Here is a 14,607-nt window from a genome sequence, read left to right on the forward strand (position 1 = left end):
CTTAAACTTTTTGTCTCATTCTCAAGTTGTTTTTCAAAACCCTTAGAGATTTACACTCTGTTTCAGGCACATTATCTTAGTAGCAAAGCCGGATTTACACTAAGGAAGTGACAGTGCAAATTCTGGGTTTTGACATACACACTTTACAACAGAAAATATTGTGCAAGTAAAAAAAGTACTAAGGGTGACGACTACAACACCTGCTAAATAAAACTACCTTTTTTTAAAAGTAAGACTGTTGCTATATACTTATGCTGGGCTCAAATTCCTAAAAAGCCATTCCTCCAAAATCTCCTTCCCTTATCCCTTGCTGAAAATAATTTTCACCCTAGAACTCATAAAATGTATTCAAAATACATATTTCAGTACATCTTTATTATCTTTACATTAATAGATATAACTCTCTGAAACTGGAAAGATTTTATTTGACTTCTTTGCTCCAGAGTAACTTAATTATGTTTTCCATGAACTTTAGAGTGAATTTTAAACATATCTCTTGGCTCAAGAGCTAAGGAATCCTGCTGCAATGCAAGAGATGAAAGAGACATGGGTTTGATCCCTTAATCGGGAAGATCTCTTGGAGAAGGAAATGGCAACATATTTTAGTATTATTGCCTGGAAAATCCCATGGACAAAGGAGCCTGGGCAGGCTACAGCTCACAGGGTCACAGTCAGACACGACTGAGCACACACACACAACAACCACCTTATATGTAAAATTAACTACTTAACTCTTGTTATTTTAAATCTACTCTTTTTCAAAATCTTTTTTCCATTTAGGTTATAAAAGAATAATGAGCAGAGTTTGCTGTGCTATAGAGTAAGTCCTTGCTGGTTATCTATTTTAAATACAGGGAAAGTGAAAGCTCAGTCGTGTCTCTTTGTGACCCCGTGGACCGCCGCCCGCCAGGCTGCTCTGTCCATGGAATTCTCCAGGCAAGAATACTGGAGTAGGTTGCCATTCCCTTCTCCAGGGGATCTTCCCAACCCAAGAATCAAACCCAGGTCTCCTGCATTGCAGGCAGACTCTTTACCATCTGAGCCACCAGAGAAGCCCTTGAAAAATTGTAGTGTTAATTAACTACCTTAATTTCTAACTGCCCTGTTTATAAAAGAGTTCTACATACATGACTTCAGTATACATAGTATAAATTCAGAAAATTATTAGCCATACATGTTTAATAACTGCTTGATATCTTCATGTCTACTTAATGCTGAAGTATATTTTAATAAACAGTTACATATTCAGCAATGACCTACCAGAACAAGAAGAATTAACAACAGGAAAACTATCATAAAATTATAGAAATAGAAAATAAGCTACCAAGTACTATAAAATGAAATAGAATTTGATTACTCACAAAACATATCTCTAAAACAAAAATATTCAAATTTTACCACAGTATTTCATCTTTTTTTCAACCTTGACATATAAATTCCCATCAGTTCAGTCAGTCAGTTCAGTTGTCAGTCATGTCCGACTCTTTGTGACCCCATGGACTGCAGCACCCCAGGCTTCCCTGTCCATCAGCACTCCCAGAGTTCACTCAAACTCATGTCCATCAAGTCAGTGATGCCATCCAGCCATCTCATCCTCTATTGTCCCCTTCTCCTCCTGTCTTCAATCCTTCCCAGCATGAGGATCTTTTACAGTGAGTCAGTTCTTTGCATCAGGTAGCCAAAGTACTGAAGTTAGAGGTTCAGCATCAGTCCTTCCTATGAATATTCAGGACTGATTTCCTTTAAGACGGACTGGCTGGATCTCCTTGCTGTTCAAGGGACCCTCAAGAGTCTTCTTCAACACCACAGTTCAAAAGCATCGTTCTTCGGCAATCAGCTTTCTTTATAGTCCAACTCTCACATCCACACATGACCACTGGAAAAACCATAGCCTTAGACTAGACGGACCTTTGTTGGCAAAGTAATGCCTCTGCTGTTTTAATATGCTGTCTAGGTTGGTCATAACTTTCCTTCCAAGGAGTGTCTTTTAATTTCATGGCTGCAGTCACCATCTGCAGTGACTGCTGCTGCTGCTGCTGCTAAGTCGCTTCAGTCGTGTCCGACTCTGTGCGACCCCATAGACAGCAGCCAACCAGGCTCCTCGTCCCTGAGATTCTCCAGGCAAGAATACTGGAGTGGGTGGCCATTTCTTTCTCCAATGCATGAAAGTGAAAAAGTCAAAGTGAAGTCGCTCAGTCGTGTCTGACTCTTAGCGACCTCATGGACTGCAGCCTACCAGGCTCCTCCATCCATGGGATTTTCCAGGCAAGAGTACTGGAGTAGGGTGCTTTGGAGCCCCTCCAAAATAAAGTCTGCCATTGTTTCCATTGTTTTCCCATTTATTGGCCATTAAGTGATGGGAACAGATGCCATGATCTTAGTTTTTTGAATGTTGAGTTTTAAGCCAACTTTTTCATTCTCTTCTTTCATTTTCATCAAGAGGCTCTTTACTTCTTCTTCTCTTTCTGCCATAAGTGTGGTGTCATCTGAGGTTATTGTTATTTCTCCCAGCAACCTTGATTCCAGCTTGTGCTTCATCCAGCCCGGAATTTTGCATGATGTACTCTGCATATAAGTTAAATAAGCAGAGTGACAAAATACAGCCTTGACGTACTCCTTTCCCAATTTGGAACCAGTCTGTTGTTCCGTGTCCAGTTCTAACTGTTGCTTCTTGATCTGCATACAGATTTCTCAGGAGGCAGGTGAGGTCGTCTGGTATTCCTGTCTTTTTAAGAATTTTCCACAGTTTGTTGTTCTTTAATAGGTGTGTGTTTGTCAGGGTGAATACTAAAATATTTAACCTTCTGTTGATGATTATAAAATGTATGCTAAAAGGTTAATTCTGGCCAACTGTAAAGTAACTCTCAATCATCCCCACATTAAACTGTCCGCAGAGACATTCACATATTTTGGACAGAGTAAAAGCTGGATATGTATCCAGCTACACACACACACATCCCCCCACTATACACACACACACACATTCACACACAAACACTGTATAGAAGTGCTTTTTTTCTACCAAAAGAAATGTATAGATAAATTCCTAGCTTAAAAAACTTAATATCAAGAAAGTAGTAGGGAATATCATTTATGACTACTTAATTTCTAGTATGTGTGGAATTACAAAGTTTGTGGGTTTTTTAAAGATTTATTTACTTATTTATTTTTGGCTGTGCTCGGTCTTCATAGCTGTGGGCAGGCTTTCTCCAGCTGCAGCGAGCAGCGGCTACTCTTCCTGGTGGTACTCAGGCTTCTTGTTGTGGTGGCGGCTCATGGGTTCTAGAGCATGGGCTCAGCAGTTGTAGCACACAGGCTGAGTTGACTTGTGGCATGCAGGCTCTTCCCTGAACCAGGGATGGAACCCACGTCCCCTGCATTCGCAGGTAGATGCTTAACCACGGGACCACCAGGGAAGCCCTGGAATTACAAACTTTTAACATATACTTTGAGCTCTGTGATTCATGTCCCATTTGTACAAGTTATATTTAACTCAATTTCAGTTTACATTTAAGTCTATTTAGAAATTAATGTGGACAAGGGGTGCCTGTATGGCTTTACTCATTCCACATTTTCTCCTAAAGCATGTAAGAAACCACCACAGTCTCCTTGGAAGGAGCGAAAATTAAAACTGGAGGTGGGAGGGGAACCATCACTGAAGTGTACACACACTTATCTTTCATATGGAAAAACCCTAATTACCTTCTGCATCCACTCAGTCAAGCACTTTGAGAGCTGTCACACTGACTAACTGAAAGTCTTCTTCTACTGTCAGTAGGTTTCCATACCCACCACTCCACTGAATAGCCCTCAAGTCACTGAGGAGACTGCTGCTGCCGCTGCTGCTAAGTCGCTTCAGTTGTGTCCAACTCTGTGTGACCCCACAGATGGCAGCCCACCAGACTCCCCTGTCCTTGGGATTCTCCAGGCAAGAACACTGGAGTGGGTTGCCATTTCCTTCTCCAATGCATGGAGTGGGGTGCCATCGCCTTCTCCAATGCATGAAAGTGAAAAGTGAAAGTGAAGTCACTCAGTCGTGTCCGACTCTTAGTGACCCCGTGGACTGCAGCCTACCAGGCTCCTCAACCCATGGGATTTTCCAGGCAAGAGTACTGGAGTGGGGTGCCATTGCCTTCTCTGACTGATGAGACTGCTACCTGCCAAATCCAAGGAATATTTTCAGCTGTTACAAGGTGACAGTTGAGTGTTCTATCAGAAACTCTTCCCTACCTTGTATCTCACTAATCCAATCTTTCCTGGTTCTTCAGCTTCTCTGGTTGTCCTTCCAAGTCTGTTTTCTTTTTCCCTCACATTGGTTCAAATGTTGATCACCCCAGGGTTCCCTCCTAGCTTCTACCTTACTAGAGATATATACACTTTCTTGGGAATACTTCCTACAGCCTTCACTGTATCAGCTGATGACTCCCAAATTTGTTTCACTCCATCCAGATGGTTTGGTTGCACTCCAGCAATTTCTCTCGTACTGTTCTTTTTACTCTAACACTCTACCGGGTCTCCTTGCCTCTAAGCACAATTTCAATGTCTTTCACATTATCACCAAGACTGCAACTCTTAAAAACAAAGATTTAACCATATAATTCTATTAAAATCTTTTGGAACGCCTCAACACTTGTTCTAAAGGAAAAAGTAGCATGACGTTAAAATCCTTCACAGCTTGGTTCTGCACTACCTTTTCTGCCTCTTTTTCTGTTCCTTCCCTAAATAATATCACACAAAGTCAGCTTCTCAAACAAGCCACCTATTTTTACTCCTATCAGTACTAATAAATCTATCACTCAGGCTGCCTAAAATGTACTTCCCACACATTTGCAAGCTAAAACATATTCTTCTTTTAAGAGGTGTTTCAGATATCAATCACCTCCAGAGAATCCATTCTATTCTGCCTTCACGGACTTGTCAATTGGTCATTCCATTCAATTCCAGCATTCCTACCGCAGTCCATCTGAATAGTACCTCTCCAAGCAACTATTTCTCTGAATTGTAAGTTTTGGTAGACATGTCCACTTACACAGAATCCCTGAAAATAGGGGTTGTATCTTTTCACCCTTGTATCCCTGTTAGCTAGCAAGCATGTCACATAAGTTCAGTTCAATCACTCAGTCATGTCCGACTCTTTGCGACCCCATGGACTGAAACACATCAGGCTTCCCTGTCCATCACCAACTCCCAGAGCTTGCTCAAACTCACGTCCATCAATTCGGTGATGCCATCCAACCATCTCATCCTGTCATCCCCTTCTCCTCCTGCCTTTGATCTTGCCCAGCATCAGGGTCTTTTCCAATGAGTCAGTTCTTCTACATAAGGTAGCCAAAGTATTGGCATTTCAGCTTCAGCATCAGTCCTTCCAATGAAAATTTAGGACTGATCTCCTTTAGGATGGACTGCTTTTATCTTCTTGTAGTCCAAGGGACTCAAGAGTCTTCTCCAACACCTCAGTTCAAAAGCATCTAGTCTTTGGCGCTCAGCTTTCTTTACAGTCCAACTCTCACATCTATACATGACTACTGGAAAAACCATAGCTTTGACTAGACGGACCTAGGCAACAGAGATACCCAATAAACAAATGTTATGTAGTTTATATCACTCTCTATTTTAAATACTCTAATGTTTCACAGATGGTCAACAGGTACATGAAAAGATACTCAACATTACCAATCATCAGAGACATGCAAATCAAAACCATAATGAGACATCATTTCACACCTGTCAGAATGGTTATCATCAGATATACCACAAATAATAAATGTGCCAAGGATGTAAAGAAAAGGAAATACTTGTACATCACTGGTAGAACTGTAAATTGATGTAGTCACTGTGTAAAACAGTATGCTGCTGCTGCTGCTGCTAAGTCACTTCAGTCATGTCCGACTCTGTGTGACCCCATGGACTGCAGCCTACCAGGCTCCCCCGTCCCTGGGATTCTCCAGGCAAGAACACTGGAGTGGGTTGCCATTTCCTCTTCCAATGCATGAAAGTGAAAAGTGAAAGTGAAGATGCTTAGTCGTATCCAACTCTTAGCGACCACATGGACTGCAGTCTACCAGGCTCCTCTGTCCATGGGATTTTCCAGGCAGGAGTACTGGAGTGGGGTGCTACTGCCTTCTTCAAAAACAGTATGGAGGTTCCCCAAAAAACCAAAAAGAGAACTACCATATGATCCAGCAATTCCACTCCTGGGTATACAGACAAAGAAAATGAAAGCACTAAATCAAAGATACATGCTCTGCAATTTTCACAATAGTATTATTCACAATAGCCAAGACGATACATGCACTCCAACGTTCATAACAGCATCATCTACAACAGCCAAGATATGGAAGCAAACTAAGTCTTCATCAACAGATGAATGGGTAAAGATATAGTGTATATAGATACAGATACACACACACACACACACACTGGCATAGTACTCAGTCACAAAAAGGAATGGGAAAATTTCCATTTGCAACAACATGAACAGACCTAGAGGTTATTATGTTTACTGAAATGTCAGATAGAGAAAGACAAATATTACATGTTATCACTGATATGTGAAATCTAAAAAAAAAACAATGGATATAACAAACAGAAACAGATTCACATATACAGAGGACTAATAGTTATCAAAGGGGAAAGGTGAGGAGAGAAGGACAAAACTAGGGTAGGGGCTTAAGAGGTACAAACTAAACTATGTATAAATATTAATTAATTAATTAATAAGCTTCAAGGATATATTATCGCACAGGCAACAGCCAATATTTTATAGTAACTTTGAATGGAGTATAATCTATAAAAAATCTGAATCAATACATCATATACCTGAAACTAACACTGTAAATCAATAATATCTCAATAATAAACACTGTAATGTTCAACTCTATGAACCAATATATCCCACTGTTTTATTTTAAAATATCATCAATTTATGATCAGATTTAGTTCATGACAAGGCAGATGAATAGGCAAAATAAAGCTGATGAATAGATGTTTGGGAAAAAAATCGCTTATGACTAAACTCCATAACTCAATGTCAGAGTTATTCACAAAAGATATCAGGTAGCGTATCAATGATATTCTCTCATAAAAAGAACATTACTTTAAATTATAATTTCTTTATGCCTTAATTTTCCCATCTCTGAGAGAGATACAAGCCATTTAACTCATGCATATTGGAATACTCTTAAGGGAGTAGGAAACTTCATTTTTTGCTAAAACATATTCTTCTTAGCTTTCAAGGCTACATAATTTTCACTCTGAGTTCAGAAACAAGCTGAATATAGTAAAACATATGACTGAACTCAATTATCCCACTGATTTTACCTAAATGAATACTAACTACATTTCCCTGCCTAGCTGTGTCATGTTTAGCCATGTGACTTGCTCTAGCCAATGAAACGTGAGTGCCAGTCACATGTTCCACTTCAGGGCAGAAACTTTAACTGTAATTCCATGGCTCTCCATAGGTCTTCTGCTTCTACTAACTATCAAACCATGTATGAGATAGGTGTTGTCCCTTCACCCTGTATTCCAGAAAGGAGAACAAAAGTGGGTGGAGCTGCCATCTTCCTAAACATTGAACATGAACAAACAATAAACCTTTTTTGTTATAAGTCACTGAGATCTTGGGGCTGTTTATCACCACAGCATAAACAGCATAAACTAGCCAACACACTGAGTTAGCTGTTCTTTCTTTATAATATCATAATACTCAGGCATATGCCACTATAGACATACTATACTACAGAGTACAGACTTGAGGACACAGTAGGGGAAGGAGAGGCTGGGGCAGACTGTGAGAGTAACACAGAAGCATATATATTACCGTATGGGAAGTTGCTGTAGAACATGGGAGGCTCAACCCAGTGCTCTGTAACAACCTAGAGGAGCGGGACAGGGTGGAAAGGGGAGGGAGGGGTTCAAAAGGGAGGAGGCATATGGATACTTGTGGCTGATTCACGTTGTTGTATGGCAGAGACCAACACAACATTGTAAAGCAGTTATCCTCCAATTACAAATTAAAAAAAAAAAAACACAACTCTACTAAAGATTTCTTATTACCTTATTCAAAGAGACCTTTAAGAAGGTGAACATTTGTTGTTTTTTTTAATCTCTAACATCTGATAGAAGAAGACTGCTAAGTCTGACTGACAGTTTGCTGAAAGAACTATAAAAGTGCCCATCTACATTTTATTTGCCAATAAATAAAGTGACTGAAAATTTTGAAAATATAATACAAAAGTATTTCATATTATTTTTTTAAAAAGCCAGGAAATCAAAATTGCTTATTCTGTAAAGAAAAGTTGAAGAGATCTGATGACCATCTGTTATCTGATCTTAGGTAAAGTATCGACATTTTTCTAAAAGTTTTCAACAATATACGTATCAAAGATTCCAACAATACCATTTTACTCTCAACACATTCACTTGATACCCAGAAAGGAAAGAAGAGAACTGTGGGAGCAGATGTCCAAGCTGATGCATTGTAAAGTTCACATGCTTCCTCACAGGTTCATATTTACATATGTTTGATTATTTTGTTTCTAAACAGTTCCTATAGGAATGGCTGACCCAGAAAACTGACAAACAACAACCCATAAGAAGAACCAACACATAAAAATGTGTAATTCAGTCATTTTAAAACTGCTAATCTAAAGTCACTCAGCACAGGGGTTTAAAAAAAAATGTATAACCTCTAATGCCTCTAAGTATTAGTAAATACAACTAAGTCATTATGAAAAGTAACTAAGTCATTATGAAAAGTCACTCAGCACCCGGGTTAAGAAAAAAAAACGTATAACCTCTAATGCCTCTAAGCATCAGTAAATACAACTAAGTCACTATGAAAAGTTTATGCTCAATATCATCTGGTATTACTTACATGTGGAATCTAAAATATGACACCCGAACCTGTTTATGAAACAGAAACAGTCTCATACACGTACAGAAAGAAAAGACTTGCGGTGCCGAGGTGGGGTGGTAGACTGGGAGTTTGGGGTTAGCAGATGCAAACTATTATATACAGAATGGATAAACAACAAGATCCTACTGTACAGCACACAGGGAACTATATTCAATATCCTGTGATAAACCATAATGGAAAAGAATATGGAAAAGAACGTGTGTGTGTGTGTGTGTGTGTGTGTAATACATGTATTAACACAACTGAATCACTTTGCTGTACAGTAGTCATAAGCACAACATTGTAAATCAACTGTACTTTAACTTTTTAAGTTATTTTAAAAATAAATTTTAAAAAAGGTTATATCCTTTACATGATTCAAAGTGATAGAGAAATGTCCAATCACTTTAGAAAATTTTCCATGACCCAAAAATTATTTGGAAGCAAAAAGGTATAAATTTTCAACTCATCAGAAAATCCAATCTTCTAAAATGACTCATTCTCTCAAGGTGTCAGGAAATTATGGTTTAATTATGACTGATACAATCCCTAATCTATACAGACTAAGAGATGTACTTCAAAATCTCTAAAAGTAAGTAAATGTTCATGTTTGCTAGATCTTGCTAGCATTTTATTCCATACTGGAGTACATGCACTAAAAATTACATAAGGTGCTGAAATGGAAATTTTCACAGTAAGTTAATACTTAATCTTTCTCATTTTCATACACATTGGTACTATTTTTATTCAAAGCATCTAAAACTATAACAGCACTTCAACTGAGTTTCACACTCATTTTATAAGTAAACTTCATTATAACACCTGTATGGGCATATGTGCAGTATATAAAAATCACTAACCAAATACATCACACAGGATATTTTCTATGTGTTTCTTTTTTATCTTTTTTTTTTTTAAGGTAAGGTTTTATTTTTCAACTGTTGGCTGATATCAGCAGTCTAAACAGGAAAATAAATGCCTAGGAAAAAAACTGATACTTTATTCCACTTACTACAGAAATGTATGTTTAGGTTAATATATTTTCACTTCTCAGTATTCCATCAAAATAGCATATTCATACTGCCAACATGATCTGCATAGATATTAACAATGTACAGATTTTTAAAATATGAATAATTTATAAGTATTAAACCATAATCTCTAGGGGACTGGGCCTAGGCACTGGTGTATTTTAAAAGCTCTGGATGATTCTAATATGCAGCCTAGGATGCATTATTATATTTCTTTCCATATCCCTACAAAAAAATAACAACTTTTTCTTTCACCTTAATTCTGGATCAGTTTTTAAGCGAGTGGCTTTAAATATATCCTTAAAACAGTATATAGATTTATATTATTAATCTCCATTTCAACTTCTGGAGATTTTGACTTAAAGAGTAATTTTTATCATGCTTATAAAATGTGTCTTTAAAAGAAAAAAGGGAACATTTTGGTCATCTAAACACTAACTTTTCCTACTTTTAAAGTTAAATGATGTCAGAAATGTCAAAGTCACAGTACCAAAGCAGTTTATAAATTATAAAACTGTTTAAACATAAGGTTGAATTATTTTAAAAACCCTCATCATTAAAAGGTAAGTTCTCCCTATAAATGCACAATACCTAGAAGAGGCTGCTGAAGGTAATCAAAGAAGAAGTGAAGTAACACTAGAAAAGGGGAGATTCTGGAAAGACTGAGAATCTAACTGAAATAGTCCTCTTTGAATATAAATCTTTTTTAATTAATGGTATGCTGCTGCTGCTAAGTTGCTTCAGTCGCGTCCGACTCTGTGCGACCCCCTAGACCGCAGCCCTCCAGGCTCCCCCGTCCCTGGGATTCTCCAGGCAAGAACACTGGAGTGGGTTGCCATTTCCTTCTCCAATGCATGAAAGCGAAAAGTGAAAGCGAAGTTGCTCAGTTGTGTCTGACCCCTAGTGACCCCATGGACTGCAGCCTACCAGGCTCCTCCGTCCATGGGATTTTCCAGGCAAGAGTACTGGAGTGGGGTGCCATCGCCTTTTCCAATTAATGAAATAGTAGTCCTCAAATTTCTCTATTTCAAGAGATTATAAAACTAAATCTCCTGGAAATATTCTTTAGCCAATAAATAAATAAAAGGACACAAATATGAATCTACCTAAAAGAGCCATGCTAACCATATTTTCTTTTCAAATTAATAAACTGTTTTTGTTGATTTATTTAGAATAGGTGGTATAGTTTCAAAAGAACTAGAAAGGGACAGACACTGAAAAGTCTTCCTGCCACCTTATCTCAGGTCAACTCAGTCTTCACCCCTCATCCTACTCTCAAGTAACCACAGTTACTGATTCTTTTGTATCCTTCCAGATATCTTTATGCATAAACACATAAACAATAAATACAGATTTTCCCTCCTTTGCGCAAAAGGTAGATTATTATATACACTGCTCTGTGCCTCATTAGTCGTGTTGTTTTGATACCTAACAATACATATCTTGGAAAGTTCTCTCTTTCAGTACAAAGACATCTTCCTCATTCTTTTTATAGATTTTATGATGAAGCAGAATCACAAAAAGTCAGCCCCTTTACTTCATAACTCATCCTATAATGCTCTTGTGATCATCTCAACAAACACATACATAATGTAGCTACAATAAGAAATCCCTGGAATTTAAAAAAATCTTACATTGTGATTTTTTATTATAAAGAATTTATTAAAGTATGGAATACCTACAAAGTGAACAAATAAAAACTGTACAGCCTGATGAATCACTACTAAGCCAACATACTCATGTAATTATCATCAAGATCAGGACATAAAACATTAATAACACATCATCTATATGACTGCTAACATTTCAGGATCTACTACTATCTAGGAAATATGTCAGAGAAAATTAAAAGTGATGACTTCCTAAACTTTCATTTGGGGTACAGTTTGAGTGTATATATTTCTTACATCCCATTCCACATAGCTTGATTTTTGTTATTTTTCTTTTAAATGTTTAATTAAATAGTTGATACATATAAAAGTAAACATGAATAACAACTAAAAAAATAATAAAAGAAATATCCATGTCCTTAACACCCATCTTGAGAACCCATTCCCTACCCCTCCCATGGCTCAAGCAGTATGTTTAAGGGTTAAGAGTAGACTCTACAGCCAAACTGTGCTTGAGTTTGAATATAAGTTCACCTCTTACTAGCAGTAGGATTCGGAGAAGGCGATGGCACCCCACTCCAGTACTCTTGCCTGGAAAATCTCATGGACAGAAGAGCCTGGTAGGCTGCAGTCCATGGGGTTTCGAAGAGTTGGACACGACTGAGCAACTTCCCTTTCACTTTTCACTTTCATGCATTGGAGAAGGAAATGGCAACCCACTCCAGTGTTCTTGCCTGGAGAATCCCAGGGACAGGGGAGCCTGGTGGGCTGCCGTCTATGGGGTCACACAGAGTTGGACACGACTGAAGTGACTTAGCAGCAGCAGCAGCAGTAGAATTTGGGGAAGTTAAAAGTTTTCTGCATTCTTATTTATAACCCCTTTTACTTATAAATGAGAATAATAAGTATTCTTTAATTATGAGAATTAAATAAGTATATATATGTAAAGTATTTAACATTTACAGTATATATTATGTAAAATTTAGCTATTTTTATATTCTCTCTCTGCCACCCTCACGAGGAAATGTTTACCATTCTATTACTATATATGTAGTAAAATGGATGTATGAATGAGTATTGTGATTTTTAAACTTTATACTAACTGGCATCATAGTCTAAGTATTCTTTTAACTTGCTTTTTTCATTCTAAATTTCTCAGATTCACTACATTGACATAAACAGCTGTTGTACATTCCTGTTCACTTCTGTACTGTATTCCATAGTGTGAATTAGAAGAAATGTATATATATTTCTGTCAATGGGCATCTAAACTATTTCCAGTTTTTGCTATTGTGAAAAATGCTACTACCAACATGGTTGAGCATGTCTCCTGATACAGATTTGTAAAAAGAAAATTTTACTAGCATATATATCTAGGTGAAAAACTGCTGGGTCACTAGATATATACAAATTTAACATTATAATAAAGTCAACTTGTTCATTAAAATGGTTATATTATAGCATCACATGCTTTTATTAGAAGAGGTTTTAAATCAGTGATCTAAGCTTCCAATTTAAGAAACTGGCAAACAGAAGAGGAAATTAAACCTGAGGAAGGTAGAAAAATGGATACAATAAAGATAAGGGCAGAAAGCTATAGAACAGAAAGTAGAAAAAATAATTTTTAAAAATCTATTTTAAATATTTGATTCTTTAAGAAATCAATAAAGCTGATATATGTCTAGCCAAAATAATGAAAACAGAGAAAAGATACAAATTATCAGTATTGAGAATGAGATAAGTAACATCACTACTGATTCTACAGACATTAAAAGGATAATGAGGTAATGTTATAATGTTATGCCAATAAATGCAACAAATTAAATGAAACAGACAAATTACTCGAAAGACACAATCTAATGAAGTTAACATGAGAAGAAAAAGACCTGAAAAGCTATATAGCTAACAAAGAAATTAAACTTACAGTTTAAAACATTCCAACCACAACAAAAAGGACAGATCCAGATGACTTCACTAGTAAACTCCTAACAAGCGTTTAAGACTAATCTTTCACGAACAGAGAAGCAAAAGCCTGAACGAAATATAAGTAAATCAAATCCAGCAATGTAAAAAAGGATAATACGTACAATCAAGTGGATTTTACCCCAGGAATATGAAGTTAGTTTAATATTCAAAACTCAATCAGTGTAACTCATCATATCAAGGACACAGCATCAGAGGCCTATTGCTCTACGGTGTCACCCACACTCGATGCTATCTAACTCCATGGGATTCTCCAGGCAAGAGTACTGGAGTGGGTTGCCATTTCCTTCTCCAGGGGATCTTCTCAACCCAGGGATTGAACCCGGGTCTCCTGCATTCCAGGCAGACGCTTTAACCTCTGAGCCACCTAAGGAGTTGATAATATATAATCAAGAATAATATAATTTCCAGAATAATACATAATCAAGGGATAAGCTTTGCGATAAACATGATCCAAGTTCATTTTATGAAGACAAGGGGTAAACTAGTGAGAACTGTGGCAATCAGCAAAATGTTGTCACAACAGCTTCAAACTTTCATCTAATAAATTCTGATTTAGAATAACAAAATTCAGAATGTATCCAAAATACATCTATACTTTAAATAGCCAAGAGATTAAAAACCACAAAGTATGAATTAATGAAAAATTTGCAAGTGACAGCAATAGAAAATGGAAAATATAATAAAAGTAACAATGTAAAACATACATAAAAATTATATCATTTTTTTATTTTGTGCACCTGCACTGCTTAAAGCTATATATAAAACTCAGACTTACCCAGCCCAACTCTGCAGACAATCAGAAAATTCAAAAGCAAAAGAAAGCTGATACGTTAGGTGAGCTGAGTAACAGTATTAACTGCTATTATCAGGGTTATTAGAGAAGGCAATGGCACCCCACTCTAGTACTCTTGCCTGGAAAATCCCATGGATGGAGGAGCCTGGTGGGCTGCAGTCCATGGGGTCACAAAGAGCTGGACATGACTGAGTGACTTCATTTTCACTTTTCACTGTCACGCATTGGAGAAGGAAATGGCAACCCACTCCAGTGGTCTTGCCTGGAGAATCCCAGGGACGGGGGAGC

General features: G+C 37.4%; 1 protein-coding gene across 47 annotated transcripts in view; it reads right to left on the reverse strand.

Moving 5' to 3' along the window:
- The window catches only part of SLMAP (sarcolemma associated protein), a 156,536-nt gene that overhangs the window by 124,981 nt on the left and 16,948 nt on the right, over nucleotides 1-14,607 (reverse strand). For 2 of the 47 annotated variants that reach the window (XM_060402333.1, XM_060402334.1), the window contains exon 2: nucleotides 1-14,607. This exon is cut by the window's right edge and continues 16,713 nt beyond it. The exons of the other annotated variants lie outside the window; for them this stretch is intronic. The gene's annotated coding sequence lies outside the window, so the exon portion shown is untranslated. 47 annotated transcript variants of the gene reach the window in all.

The sequence above is a fragment of the Ovis aries genome, chromosome 19, assembly GCF_016772045.2.
Source record: "Ovis aries strain OAR_USU_Benz2616 breed Rambouillet chromosome 19, ARS-UI_Ramb_v3.0, whole genome shotgun sequence".
Lineage (NCBI taxonomy): Eukaryota > Metazoa > Chordata > Mammalia > Artiodactyla > Bovidae > Ovis > Ovis aries.